The sequence below is a fragment of the Carlito syrichta genome, unplaced genomic scaffold, assembly GCF_000164805.1.
Source record: "Carlito syrichta isolate Samal-C Ts95f unplaced genomic scaffold, Tarsius_syrichta-2.0.1 Scaffold308185, whole genome shotgun sequence".
Lineage (NCBI taxonomy): Eukaryota > Metazoa > Chordata > Mammalia > Primates > Tarsiidae > Carlito > Carlito syrichta.
Genome location: NW_007252281.1, coordinates 542,850 through 552,145, shown reverse-complemented (window position 1 = coordinate 552,145; position 9,296 = coordinate 542,850). Strand labels below are relative to the sequence as shown.

General features: G+C 51.9%; 1 long non-coding RNA gene across 1 annotated transcript; it reads left to right on the top strand.

Annotated features, from left to right (window-relative positions):
* Positions 1-429: 429 nt before the first annotated feature.
* LOC103267597 lies at positions 430-9,040 on the top strand. Its single transcript, XR_504758.1, has 3 exons — positions 430-556; positions 5,966-6,044; positions 8,963-9,040. It is a non-coding gene; the product is annotated as an uncharacterized LOC103267597 (long non-coding RNA).
* The last annotated feature ends 256 nt before the right edge of the window (positions 9,041-9,296 follow it).

The window sequence follows — 9,296 nt, the reverse complement described above, 5'->3', positions numbered from 1 at the left end:
TTTTATTTGGGTCACTGTCTTCCCTGATTCCAAAAAAGAACCCCTTTGAGAGGGGAGAAAAGTCCTGTTCGTTTAGAATCGGACTCAACCTCAAAGCAAGGCCTCGTCGCCACCCAAAGCTGGCTCTTCTGCAAAGCCCTCAGCGAGGCCCCTTTAAGGCTGGGTGTGTGCGCAGCAAACAGGCGAACTCACGTGAGCCCGCTCTCCCGCCGCATCTGACACGCAGGCGGAGGGGGTGGAGGCGGGCGGGGAGAGAGGAGAGAAGGAGATGGGAATTTTCTAATGATCTTCTTTAGTTAATAGGCACAAGTTGTTAGCTTGATCTGAGAAGGCCTTTCCCCGTGTGCCAATTCCACCCCCTCCTTTTTGTAATGGGTTTGGTTCCCACAGCGAATGTACTGCGTAATGAGGCCGGAGGGAAGCGGAATGCTCTGGAGTAACGCTGTAGAGCCTCCTGGGCCTGACAAAGGACGGTCTCAGTGACAAGGTCCAGGCTCCCTTTCAGCCCCGGCGAGTCAAAGCCTCCTGCCAGGGCTTGTGCTGAGCAGAGTCACAGGTAGGCCCTGGTATCAAACCCCGCGGGGTCCTCGTGCCCGGGAAACTCCCTGCCGAGCCAAGTTTGGCTCTGTTTCTAAGCCCTGATCCAGCCTTCCTCTCTCCCCCCTGGTCTTCCAGACCTTGGTGGAGCCTCTCACTTTCAGGATGGGGTGCCCTTTCCCCCTACAAGCCACTCCCCGTCGTACAAGGAAGCGCCCCGGCCCCATCCTGTCGACATTTACCGGGCTGCAGACAATGGCATAAGATGACACTCTGGATCAGCAGACATCTGGCAGAGAAGGCAGCCATATTGCAAAGGCCAGCCCTCTTCCTCTGGCGCCGCCGTGTTCCTTGGCACTCGGTTCCGGTAGATTGTCACTGACTTCGTTTTGCATGCTGTCACCCTCAAGTGTGCACTCTTCATTCCCGTTTGACCTGTGCTCCTCGAGTGTTCCTTACACTCCTTCCATACTCTCGAGGCCTCTAGTTACAATGGACAGCACAGACCAGAAGCTCATTCCTCATGCAGGGCGTCGAACTCACAAGAACGACAGGAAACTGGGTTCTGAATATTTCTGTCCTTGGAAAGAACCTGGGGATCCTGATAGACGATTCCGTTAAGCTATCGACCCAATGGACTCCAGGGACTCCTAAAGGGTTGGGGGATGAGTCGAGGTAGCACATCACAGTCCAAAGTCAACAACCTTAGTTAGTCATTGGGCAAATTCAGTGTTCACTTACACCCCTCCCCCCACCCCACCTCCCCAGAAAAGGAAATCAGAACTTAACAGCTGGAAAGGTTCCGCAAGAGGTAACTGGAATGATCTGGAGGAGGCTGGCGAGAGGGTCCCTGGCACGATGCCTGCGCCCTCCGTGTACACTTGATGGCTCACAAAGCGCACATGCTGTCGATTCAGTCTTCTTAACATCTTGCGCCAGTGGCCTAGAAAACGCAGGAATGAGTAGCCTGGCATCCAGGTTTGGCTACAAGGTCACACAGCAAGTCACTCGTAGAAGCAGTGCCCCCAGCCCAGTGCTGCTCTCACCATGCCACGGAGCCGCAAGAACCCATCAGTGGTGGGGAGAACAGTGCAGACAGAGATGAGTGACATTTAGAAAGTCATATAGCTGGCTTGTCGCTTCCATAAGCCTACAGCCTGGGGTCACCCTGGAAGCCTGGATGGGAGAAAAGGTAGGATAAATTTAAACGCAGGCCTTTTAGTAGGCGAGTGGCAAACCTATGGTGCTTATCGGATAATAGGCACTCATCTCGTCAAACTGTGTGCAGGACTCTGTGCTGGGTGCTTCGTGTCTGTGGGAACTGTGTGCATTGGATGTGGTCTAAGGCAGCAGTCCCCAACCTTTTTGGCATCAGGGGCCGGTTTCATGGAAGACAAGTTCTCCACGGACTTGGGGGAGCGGGGATGAGCAGTCAGACCTCTCTGCCTCAGCTCCACCTCGGGTCACCAGGCAGTAGATTCTCATAAGGGTGTGCAGCATACATCCCTCACAGGCACAGTTCACAACAGGGTTCGTGCTCTTATGAGAATCTAATGCCACCGCTGATGTGACAGAAGGTAGAACTCAGGCAATAATGCGAGCAAGCGGTTGTAAATATAGATGAAGCTTTGCTCACTCACCGGCCGCTCACTTCCTGCTGTGCAGTCCACCAGAGACAATACTGTGGTGCAGTATAAATGTTTTTGGGTTTTTGCTTGTTTGTTTTTTTGAGTTGAAGTCTCACTCTGTCACCCACGCTGGGATGCAGTGGCACGCTCACAAGCTCCCCGGCGTCAACCTGCTGGGCTCCAGAGATCCATCCACCTCAGCCTTCCGAGTAGCCGGAACTACAGGTGCACTCTACCATGCCCGGCCAGTTTTTAATTTATTGTAGAGACGAGGTCTTGCCAAGTTGCCTGGGCGGGTCTTGAAAACACGGGCTCAGGCAATCCACTCACCTTGGCCTCCCAAAGTGCTGGGATGACAGGCTGAGCCACAGAGTTCAACCAGTATAAATATTTTTTTTTTCTTTAGTTGGAGTCTCGCTCTGTCACCCAGACTGGAATGCAGTGGCCGCCCCTGGCCACTGCAGCCTCGACCTGCTGGGCTCCGGCAATCCGTCCACCTCAGCCTTCCAAGTAGCCGGAATTACAGGCGCGCGCTTATCACGCCCAGCTAATTTTTAATTTATTGTAGACACGAGGTCTCACCGAGCTGCCCGGGTGGGTCTCAAACCCGCAGGCTCAGGCAGTCCACTCACTTTGGCCTCCCAAAGCACTGAGATTATAGGCTGAGCCACTGAGCCCAGCCCAGTATAAATATTTTTAAAGGCAACTGCAAAAATTCATATCTGATGATCCCAAGCAGGTTAGTGAGGAAAAGTGAGGATTTGGGGAAAGTTTCCTAGTCCTCTGAGGCTGCTGATGAATTTGCATCTGGGTACTTGACAATGACAGAGTCTCGGCCAGTACAGAGTCACATGGCTCCGTGTTCCGATTCTAGGTGTCCTTTCTCAGATTCTCACTTCTAGTCACCAAGTGCCTTCAGGGCTCTTCTCATGTCTTAGAAGGTTCGAAGATGCAGGGTCCCCCGTCTGCTCCTTCACTGCTAGCCTTATCCTGAGAGGGTTGTCCCAGGTCTGTTTCTGAGTTCTCCAGAGAAGAGTCTCCTCCCACTGAGTCTTCACTTTCCTGCATTCAGGCTGAGGCAGAACGTAGATCTCCAGCCATGAATCAACATCACATTCCAGACGCACGGCCTCGTGGTTCCATCTTAGGGCCTTTATATGTGATTGGTAGGACCTTTGAACGTTCTTTGTAGGGCCCTTACACATCCTGTGTATGGACTTTATTTTTCCTTTTTTCTTTTTTGATTGGAGTGTCACTCCGTCGCCCAGACTGGAGTGCAGTGGCCGCTCCCGGCCACCGCAGCCTCGACCTGCTGGGCTCCGGCGATCCTTCCGCCTCAGCCTTCCAAGTAGCCGGACCTACAGACATGCACTACCATGCCCGGCTCATTTTTTTGATTTATTGTAGAGACGAGGTCTCACCAAGTTGTCCAGGCGGGTCTCAAACCTGCGGGCTCAGGCAATCCACTCACCTCAGCCTCCCAAAGCGTGGGATTACAGGCTGAGCCACCGAGCCCGGCTTGTATGGCCTTTAAACATGCCTTATAGGGCCTTTGAACATGCTTCTCCCTCCACCTGGAATCCATGCCCCACCCATGGTACTCACAGGACCATCTCCCCTTCCCGTTCAGATCTCTACCCAAGTGTCACCGCCTCAGAGACGTTCTCCTTATCGAAAACAGCTGTCCCTCCCATCGTCTCGATCCCTTTGCCTTGGTTTTAAATAAGTCCGGTTGCTACTTAAAAACATGTGGGCCGGGCTCGGTGGCTCGGCCTGTCATCCCAGCACTTTGGGAGGCCGAGGCAAGTGGATTGCCTGAGCCCGCGGGTTCAAGACCCGCCCAGGCAACTCGGTGAGACCTCGTCTATGCAATAAGTAAAAATCAGCCGGGCGTGGTAGCACGCGCCTGTCGTTCCGGCTACTCGGAAGGCTGAGGCGGAAGGATCACTGGGAGCCCAGCAGGTCGAGGCCGCGGTGGCCGGGAGCGGCCACTGCACTCCAGTCTGGGCGACAGAGTGAGACTCCGACTCAAAAAAAAAAGTTATCTATTTCCTTGTTTGTTTATTTCCTCCACCAGAATGTCATCTCCATTTATGGAGAAGACCTTGCCTTTGTGGGCCGCTTTGTGTCCAGCTCCTAGGAAAGGGACTGTCCTATAGGAGGCCCTCCATAAGTGTCCAGGGAATGAACGAATGACCACAGAGAGCTCCTGCTCCGAGATGACCCGCTATCGAAAACTGAAGTCCGCTAAAGGGCTAGGTTCCAGAAAAGCTTCCCCTTTCCTGTCGCCTTCCCTCATTTCTTATATTGTCTCTAGGGCCTGGCCCTCACCACCACTGCTACTCTCTGTTACTGCAACGGTTCATATTTTTACAGTTGTTCCTCAGACTCATGTGACCCTCGTCATTGATTGTCTAGACCACAACGCGCGTGTGCCTGGCATAGTCATCACTTGGCGAATGTCTGTCCGTCCCCTCTCACAACAGAGCGTCATCACAATTAGCCAAGTCCAGCTGTAGTCATAAAGGAAGGGTGCGACTATTCATCAAGAGTTGTTAGGCACTGTGCCAAGCTTGGGGCAGGGGCTTTTGCACACACTTTCTCATTTACTCGCGACAGCCCCAAGAGGTGGGTGTGCTTATCCTCCAAGGTCACACTTGAATCTGTTTCTCTCCAAACTCCGTTTTTCTCCCAGGGCCATAAAAGAAAATGTCCCGCACTAGAAAAAGTCTGAACTTCTCAAGTGCTCCAACAATAAGCCCTGGCTTATTCGCCTGCAAAATGAAAGGACCGGCCTGAAAGACCTTAACAGGGCGCACTGCAGCCCTAAGCTCTGGGTCTCTCTCTCCCCTCTGCTGATGTAAGCAGACCCATCCCCAGGCTCACAGAGTGAGCTTGACCGGCTCCTCTATTTCTGCAAGACCTACTGATTTTTTCAAGAGACCCTCAGATAATACTCTGCCTCCTTACTTGATAGCCTCCTCCGCTTCTCAGAGCATTCCCCTTCTCTGAGTGGGACGCAGAGCCCCTCTCTCTGTTCCTCACTCTCCGCCTTTCGAGAAAAGTCCGCCCCAACGGCCCTGCTCCTCTGACACGCACGCACCCCCTCGTCAGAAACCAGTGACGTTCTCTTTCAATTGGCCTCATCATGTTCTTCCTGGTTTCGCCCAAAGCCGCTGCCAAGACTTCCCACCTTGCCCGTCTGGCAACTATAACTCTTTTATTTTGGAGCTTGGCTATCAGAAATAGAACAAGACATGTTTCCAGGGACAACCCCTAAGCCAACCGAGAGCAGGAAGGTGGACCAGCCTCTTCCCCGGTCATCTGAGGGAGGGAATGGGACTCCTGGGACCAAAGTCTGCTCGGCCCAGGCACCAGCGGTGAATGGCAAAGTGGGTCTCCCACTTGGTCGGGGAGAAGCTCCGGCCTCCGAAGCTGCAAGCACGAAGACACTGCGGGGTGGGAGGACAGAGGGGCTTCATGACGCACTTAAGATATTTGTGCAAGGAAAGCGGGGATTCACCACCTGTTTCCCCTTCCACTGGTATTGATGACAGCTGAGGAATCCTGCCCTTCAAAAAAGCCTCGGCTCCGTGCCCAAACCCTCTAGCCTTTTTTTGCCCGCTGACACAAACATTTTCATAGAAAAGCATAAATCCCGCCCTGCCGTGAGAAAGGAGAGTTCTCCCAGCTCCTACCGGGGTGAGGAGCATTTTTCTCCGGCTCTTGACAGTTCAGCCCCAACCGCTGCTTTGAAGCATGAGCTTGAACGTGCAGCTGTTAATGTTCTTCTCCTACAGAGCTCGGGCCAGCCGTGGGTGACTCCTGGCAGTTCCTAATGAGTGGAGGTCAAGAACACAGCGCACAGGAGACACACAGGTAAGAGGTAAAAGAACCTGTCCTTCCGCCTCTTCGATGTCTCTTTCCCCTCAAGCCCCACGTTAGCTTTCTCTTGGGGAGCGACCGAATGCGGTTCATCTACCAGCAGGTACTTGAATGTTTCTCACTCCCAACCCCTGCACCCTGCCTTGAAGGGCCAGGATCCAGCGGGAACCCTGGGCACACCACAGGCAAGGGTCTCCCCTGCCCCTGAGATGCTGGCAGCCTCTTTTGGAGCCTTCCACTACTCATGGAAGATAAGTAGTACATTTCAGAGCTGGAGATGCCCTTCAGGGTTATCTGGTTCAAATCTCCCCATTGCATCCACGTGGACACTGAGGCCTGGGGAAGCCACGTGAGACACAACGCACATTTAATAGACGTGGTCCAGGGTGTTTGCCGGAAGCTCTGTGTGAGAACAGAGAACCAACCACATCACTGCGGACGGCTCTACCGGAAGAGGACAGCATGTTAAGTGCACACACATGGAACCAAGGGGAAAAACTGTACCAACCATGCACAGCTGCCTTCACGTAAGGGTTCCTAGTGGGAAAGCAAAATTATAGAAAGTCCTGTAAGCTATGTCAGAAGCTAGGAGGCTTCTGTGGTTTGGCAGGAGGTGAAGACGAGAAGGAAGACGGCAAGTTGGAGGAAGATGATGGACTTAGCACACACGCCAGCACCACCCTTTCACTCCAGACCCCTGGAAGTGACATACTTTAAAATCCATGAAAGGCTGGGAAACAAGAAGCCTGAGACGGTTCCAAAATGACAGGCCTGGGAAGAACATCCTGAGGTCAACTCCTGTGCATCCTTCCCCCACAAGCGCCTGTGGGCCTCCAAAAAGACACCACTGTGCTTTCTCACAATCTAGAGGGGAGAATTCCGCAGCCTCCAGCCAAGACTTTCTGATCTTGCCCGAGTCTTTATAGTCAGAGGCTAAATTCATCTCGCTTCATCCAAAGGCCTCCCCTGTTTTCTGGGCAGGTAGTGGCAGTAGGAACCCAGCTGCATTTTGTCACTACTGCACAATCTCTCCGCAGAGCTGGACCGTGTGAATTAGTGCAATGACCGTAGCACCCTCTTTGCCCTCCCTAGCCAGTTCTTTACAGACAACGGAAACCTGTAGCTTTCTAAACTTTATGATTCTCCCCAGAGCCCTGCTTCTGGCTGCACCTTCTCACAGGTCCAGGAGCCCTGTACTCCACCCTCTTGCAACATACTCTGGAACCTGTGAAGGCTTTCCTGATTATCTCTGCAGTGAGGGTAATGAATTGGCCTATCTCACCCAATTGCCCTGTTATTAAGACACTAATTGTTAAGCACCATCATGTAATAAAGTCACCAGCTTATTTTATAGAAGGTCTTTTCCTCAAGAGTCCAAAGTGCTAAGTGGCACGCTGCCCCTATTACCTTGCTGTGCTAGAAGCCAGGATGACTGTATCTAAAATCTTAATCCAAGTTTCTGCCCCTGCCCTGTCTTAGCTTTCTCCCTCTTCATTGGTTCACCGAATCCGCCAGTGTAGCTTCTGCCTCTGGATCAATGGTTAATTCTTAATTACCAACAGGTGGATTAGCTATTTTGTGGGTCTTCATTTGCTATTTATTGGCTATTGTGTGGCATGACCTTACAGAATAGACCGTTCCATGAGGACGATAATGAGGACAGCAGACTTCTGCACAATTAAGAGCCATACAGAGAAACCTAGAATGGCTCAGCTCAGGATAGCTGGTCAACCCCAGGAACCAGGCACTGTGTGGCCAGCTCCTTGGGCCCAAGTGGGAGGAAGCTCACCTGCTCTTCCAAGAGAACTTGCTTCTGGGGGATGACCAGGACCACCACCCCTCCCCGCATGCTCAGTAGGACGCTCCAAATGCTTGTTGATGAACAGGCATCATCAGTTAATCCATCTGCAGGCTCTAAACACCCACAAGGGATTTGAATTCCACATTTCTGAAGCAGCAGCACAGGCAGCAGCTGTCGCTCAGCACCTGCCACAGGGGAACTGGCCAGATTTCAGAAAGGGTCCTCTGAGGCCAGAGATGACAGGGAGGAGAGATTCCAGGGGGATAAGGGGTGACAGCTGGGGCTGGAGGGGAAGGTGCAGAAAGGAACTCGAGAGGGAGAGAAGAAAAAAGGGTGTGCAGAGAGCAAGTAACCCTCCACGAGAATAGGAAGAGGCAAAATGGAAAGGGGGTGACCCCAAACAAAGCCGGAGATCACCAAGGGGAGTTCTGGTAGGAAATCTCAGCTAACTTTCCCAAGGACACCTTCCAGCTACTATTTTGGCCACCAGAGGGCTCCTGTATTCCAAAAATATTATGGAAAAGTGACAAATGTCTCCAATATTTTCTGCTCCATGCAAACATGTGAAATTAGCCATTTCTGTTTGTGCATTCAAGCAATTGTCCTTGAGATTTGGAAATTTAATTCTTATCTTGATACTCAGTCCGAGTCAACATGGACAAAGATCACTCATCTCTCTGCTCAGTTTCTCCACTGGCAAAAATGGAGGGGCTGCCCTGGATCTTGTTAGAATCCATAGCCAGAATCAGCGGGGAGAAATGCAGATGGAAAACGGTCTACCAAGTAAGATTTAAGACTGCAGACATCCAGATCATCTCACCTCTCTCCTCATACTTAGCTAAGAAGGACAAGGCTGCATCTCTGATGTCTTGCACCATCCCTGCCCTGGCGAGGCTCATACGTCGAGGAAAAGGCTCATATTAACGTGCTAGTTCTGTCCATTGCCAACTCCATGATCCTGGCCTAAACCCCTAACCTAATGAATTTGTTCTCCTGTCTATAAAATATAAAGAGTTCTTATCCCACAGGTTGGACATGAGAACAGAATTAGACAACGTTTTGGAGAGGGGCTGGGACATGGTAAAAGCTCATTACTTATTCATTTCCTCAGGTATGCCCTGCAAGTGAGATTGGTGTTACCAAGAGCACCAGCACAGCTGCCAAACTGGCACAAACTGGACATCCTCAGACTGAGGAAGACTAAGGATGACACCATGTCTGCCTTCGGATCTTTGAAGGGCTGTCACAGGGAAGGGGGGTTAGAGCTTCTCCATGTCAGCCCAAGAAGTAGAAAGGGGACCCAAGGGGGGAAGTACTGGGGAACTGGATCAAGCTCAACAGAGAGTTTTATGAATTGCCGAACAAATAAAGCTTTCCAAAAACGCAGTAGATACAAGTTAGCTCATATCTGTGGGTGTCCAAGAAGCTAGATGAGCAATGTGAGG